Here is a 6,000-nt window from a genome sequence, read left to right on the forward strand (position 1 = left end):
CACTTTACTTTATGGATCTTCAAGAAAGTTTGAAATACCAGCTTACTAGCTTGACGTTTCTACCAAAAGTTAGTTAGGATCAAAAGTTTACTAACTTATGATCTTCTTTAGTTTGTTGTACTTTAGATTTGTGACTTGTGTTTTCATTAAATAAAAGATACAAGCTTACTAGCTTGAGATCTCATAAGTATTATTAGGAATCTAAGCTCTTTAGCTTAGGGTTTCATTTTTGTGTTTGATCTAAGTTGTGTAACTTATGATCTTCTACTTTGTTTAAACAAACTCACTAGCTTATGTTCACTTTACAAGATCTAAGTGTCATAACTTATGGTGGTGTAAAAGTTGAAAGTCTAAGTGTTATGACTTAGGGTTTCACCAAGAACATGAGATCTAGACTTTTTAGTCTAAGGTCTTTAATACTTAGCTAAGAACTAAGTTCTATAGCTTAAGGTCTTGCTTATTTAGTTTGATTCAAAGTTTATAGCTTAATAGAGCTTGTACTTGTGTTGAAACTAAGAAATTGATGTAACTTTGGTTCATCACCTCGCTCAACTCTCACATGAGTTGTGTTTTATTTTTTAGTCTTAACTTTGTGTGTTGATGGTTAAACCTTGTTTAAAGTGATGCTAAAACATCAAGAGTTGTACACTTGAGGCTTATACGCATCAAGGATGAGAACCGTGATGAGCATCAAACACCAAGAAACCCACCGGAGCACTTTCTTTCTGTATTTCAGGATCTGATCAGGCTCCTGGGCTTCTGGAAAAGTTGATTTCCAGATAGTTGGGTTTGAGTAAATGACTTTTCGTTTAAGACTCGTCTTAATCCGATATACGTTTAGGATTTATAGCCTTCCGAAAGTCACTACGGCCTTGTAACGACGTGCTAAAAATTCTGACCTACTCGCGCTTGGACCGTCGCCACGGCCAAACGACATCGAGTTCGGATATGAAAATCGAAAAGCAGTAAAAGGACTCACATACAGAGCCTTGGCCACTGACCACGCGTCATTTAAGTTTATATAGAGGTCGTAGCAGCTGATCGAAGTCAGCCTTTGTTTCGATCTCTATTCTTGATTGAAAACTTACTTTACTTTTTACGTACAATGATGATGATGATACTTAAGACTTAATTTATTTACTTATAAACCTTTTGGGACGATTTACTGACTTAGTAACCTTTGACTTAGGTTGACGACCTTTCGGACCGACTTACTCGCTTACTTATTCGTACCGATTTTTTTGCACTATCACTGTGAGTTATAGCTCCCTTTTTACCTAACTATTTTTGGGACTGAGAATACATGCGCTTTTTATGTTTTACTTACTAGGCACGAGTACTTAAACTTTATATATGTGTGGGTGATATAACGGCATAAAATTTCCCCTTAGCTCGGTAACGTTTAGTCATTGGTTTTTGAACCGGTGAACGCGAATCGTAGATATGGATCCATAGGGTTTGACATCCCCACTCGGGCTAGTCGCACTAGCATTTAACGGGTGTTTAATACTTCGTAAACATATGCACTCGCTAAGTGTACTTTTAGGGGGTGATATATACGTTAAGTTAGTTACCAAGTACCCACAGTTAAGCATATACTTTTCATACTGTCTTGAATATGAAATCTCGTGGCCTACATTACATTACTGTTACAATTAAACTATAGCTCACCAACATTCGTGTTGACTTTTAAGCATGTTATTTCTCAAGTGCTTAGACGTTTGTCGCTTTCGCTGTACTAGACTCTCGGTGTTAGATTTCCGCTGCTTATTTAGAGATGTCTCAAACATGGAATTTTTTACTTTGCATTCAAAACTTATGTTACATTTGAACAATGGCTTTGTAATGACCTTCGTGTCACGTACTTGTGTTAACGCTTTCTATTCGTAGAAGCATGCTATCTTTTGTAAAACGTTATATTTCCACGAATACAAACTTGTTTTAAAATAGCATATAGTGTTGTAACCTTATAATGGACCTCTTGTTGATGATCCATACACGTTAATTTTGTACGGGGCATCACATTTGGTATCAGAGCATTGGTTGTAGGGAATTAGGTTGCATTAGTGAGTCTTGACCGAGCCGAGTAGGATTCGCTAATAGGACTAATCTACAACTTGCTTGTTTACTTGCTTCTGCGGAACTGCTGCATGCTACTGCTTACTTTTACTGCTATGTGAACTTACTGTATGCTAATGTTTATTCTCACTATTGCATGCTACCATCTGCCTTTGATTGCATGTTACTTTTGTTTAATACTGTTAATATTGCCATGCTACGTACTGCTAGGATGTTGTAGAGCCTAATTACGTGCTTGCTATATGTCTTACTGACATGGAAAAAGTTATTTTTCCTTGTTCAGATGTCGGACATACCGCCTATTATCGTTGATTTGGAGAGTGACTCAGATTCATCTGCTGCTTCGCCTACTATTGTTGCTGATTCACCGTTACTCTCCGACGACTCTGGCAATTCGTCTTCTGGAGATAGTGGACACGCGCTTGACCTGAAGGACATCTCGGACGGAGACGAGGATCCAGAAGAGATTCCAGCTCCACCCAGCCCTAGGCTCCCGGGGCCACAACACCATTCCGGTGGTTCTGTGATCCTTGGGGGAAACGGGGACGGTCCTTTCCGTAATGAGCATGGACATTGGTTTAGACGCACCGCTGACGGACGAGTCGTGCTGATTCCACCTGGCAGATATCGACTTATGACCACCGGCCAGGCACATCCATCCTCAGATGATTCAGACAATACATTATCCAATGACACCAACGAGGTGGATCCCGAGGAGGATTTTAAGGAGGACCCCGTGCAGCCACCCTCTACCCCGCCGAAGAAGCGGTACCGCTTTGATGGTACTGTTATTCCAGGGGTTAATGGAGGTAAGCAGTTCATGAACACACGTGGACTGTTGGTTAGGGTCACCGCCCATAAGCGGGTTGTGCCATATCATGCTGATCCATTCGTGCGTAAGGTCGCTCGTTATGCGCCATCTACTTCTGGCACTGCACCACCAGCACCACTTGCACCATCTGCACCACCTGCACCACCTGCTCCACCAGCATCTCCCACCGTCGAGGAGCTGACGAGGGAAGTGCATACCCTCAGTGCTCGGGTAACTTAGCTCGAGGACCAGATGACCCAACTGATGGACATCATTTACCCACCATCATCATAGGGCTATTGTATTAGATTTCGTTATGTAATCCCGTTTGTAGTTTCTTGTTTTATTCATGTATTGTACGAACCTTATGGAGATGTATGCAACTTTCTTATTAATGAATGGAACTTAATGTTGTTTAATTATTGTACGATGTTTATTTAAGTTATTGCATGTTGGCTTTTGTGCTATCTGCTGCTGTTTGCCATGCTTAGTTATCGTGTTTTGTGTTTATTCCATATTGGTTACCATAGACTATAATATTATGACTTATTGAATACTGGATTTTAACTTAAGTCGAAATTTTGTTTAGAAGATCAATGACAAATGGAAGAGTTCCAAGGGAAACGCCTACAGCGGCACAGAGGAGATCATAGCTGCTCAAGTAGCTGCAGCTATGGCGGATATCAACCCCCAAGCTTCACTGGTTAACCAGAACATTCATAACGGGTGCACTTATAAGGAATTCCAGAGCTGCAAGCCCCACAATTTCAGTGGTACTGAAGGGCCAGTTGGGCTGACTAGATGGTTTGAAAAGTTGGAAGCTGTTTTCCGCGTGAACAACTGTTCCGAAGCAAAAAAAAACTAAGTACGCCTCCTACACGCTGTCGGTTGGCGCTTTAACTTGGTGGAACACACTCGCCCAGGCCAAGAGAATTGTCAAGGCTTATGCTACACCATGGGAGGAGTTTAAGCAGGCTATGATTGAGGAGTACTGCCCCAGAACCGAAATTCAAAAAATGGAAGCGGAGTTTTGGGAACTGAAAGTTGTAGGTACTGATCTTGATGGCTATAACCGAAGGTACTTGGAGTTAACTTTGATTTGCCCCACGATGGTTACTCCTGAATTTAAGCGAATGGAACGGTATTTGTGGGGACTTCCCAAGACCATTCAGGGAAATATCACCTCTTCGAAACCAGCAGATATCCCGAAAGCTATGCGCATGGCGCACACCCTGATGAATCAAATTACTAAACAAGAGCCAGAAAAAGTGAAATCAGAATTGGGAGCTAGTAATGGGAAACGTAAGTGGAACGGAAACAAGGGAAAAGTCTTTGATCAAAACCCAGCTAAGAGGTATGAGAATTTCTAGGGAAACAACGACTGGAGGAACCCTAACCCGAACCCTAGCTCGAACCCTAAATACAAAGGTAGCCTTCCGTAGTGCAAGAGATGCTACAAGCATCATACTGGGTACTGCAACGTGGTATGTGAAAAGTGTAAGCGGACTCGACATATCGGCAAGGATCGCAAGATCAACCCCCCAACTGTGAGAACAAATCTGAATGGGCCAAAGAAATGCTTTGAATGCGGCCAGCAAGGTCACTTTAAGAATGAATATCCGAACAAGAAGAAGGATGGCGGGCCAGCACGTGGAAGAGTCTTCAACATGAACGCCATGGATGCCCGTGAGGATCCTGACTTGATCACAGGTACATTCACTATTAATAAACTATTAGCTTCTGTCTTGTTTGATACTGGTGTCGATAGGAGTTATGTAGATAGACACTTTTTCTCTAAGATAGATTGGTCGTTAGTACCTTTGAAGGAGAGTATACTTGTTGAAGTAGCCAATGGAAAACTTGAGAAAGTTGACCAAATTAGCCGAGGAGGTATTATAAACTTAGCTGGAAAGGAATTTGCGATAGATTTGATACCCATTAAGTTGGGAAGCTTTGATGTGATAGTTGGCATGGACTGGTTGTCCAAAGTACAAGCAGAAGTCATCTGTGGAGAAAAGATTATTCGTATACCACGAGAAGACGGTGTGCCATTAATTGTATACGGGGAGAGATGTAGCCCAAAGTTGAACCTTATTAGCTGCATGAAGGCACAAAAGATTATGAAAAAGGGGTGTTTTGCTGTTCTGGCGCACGTAAAGAAGTTAGAAACGGAGGAGAAAAGCGTAGATGATGTACGAATAGTGAACGAATTTCCCGACGTCTTTCCAGAATAATTGCCAGGATTACCCCCACCGAGATCAGTAGAGTTTCAGATTGATCTAGTACCAGGAGCCGTACCTGTAGCTCGCGCACCTTATCGACTCGCACCTTCTGAAATACAAGAGTTTCAAAGTCAACTACAAGAACTGTTAGACCGTGGATTCATCCAACCAAGCTCTTCGCCTTGGGGCGCACCTGTTTTGTTTGTAAAGAAGAAGGACAGATCTTTCCGCATGTGTATTGATTACCGCGAACTCAACAAGTTGACAATCAAGAATCTGTATCCCCTTCCCAGAATTGACGACATATTTGATCAGCTGCAAGGATCCAACATTTACTCTAAGATCGATTTGCGATCCGGTTATCACCAGTTGAGGGTGAAAGAGAGCGATGTACTTAAAACTGCATTCCGAACTCGTTAAGATCATTATGAGTTTCTTGTGATGCCATTCGGTTTAACTAGCCTTGGTTGAAGGAAGTTCAATTTCTTGGCCATGTCATAAGTGATTAAGGTATCAAAGTCGATCCTGCAAAGATCGAAGCCATCAGCAAGTGGGAAACTCCCACTATTCGTACTCATATCCGCAAATTTTTAGGTCTCGCCGGTTACTATCGAAGATTCATCGAAGGTTTATCTCTGATTGCACGTCCATTAACCGCATTGACTCACAAAGGGAAGAAGTTCGTTTGGGCAATCGATCAAGATTTGGCGTTTCAAACCCTGAAGCAGAAGTTAACCACCGCTCCTATCTTATCCCTTCCAGAAGGCAGTAATGATTTTATTGTGTATTGCGATGCCTCGAAACATGATTTGGGTGTGTATTGATGCAACGGACAAAGGTTATTGCTTATGCCTCTCGTCAACTGAAGGTTCACGAGCGAAACTACAC

This window comes from Rutidosis leptorrhynchoides, chromosome 9 (genome assembly GCF_046630445.1).
Source record: "Rutidosis leptorrhynchoides isolate AG116_Rl617_1_P2 chromosome 9, CSIRO_AGI_Rlap_v1, whole genome shotgun sequence".
NCBI classification, from domain to species: Eukaryota; Viridiplantae; Streptophyta; class Magnoliopsida; order Asterales; family Asteraceae; genus Rutidosis; species Rutidosis leptorrhynchoides.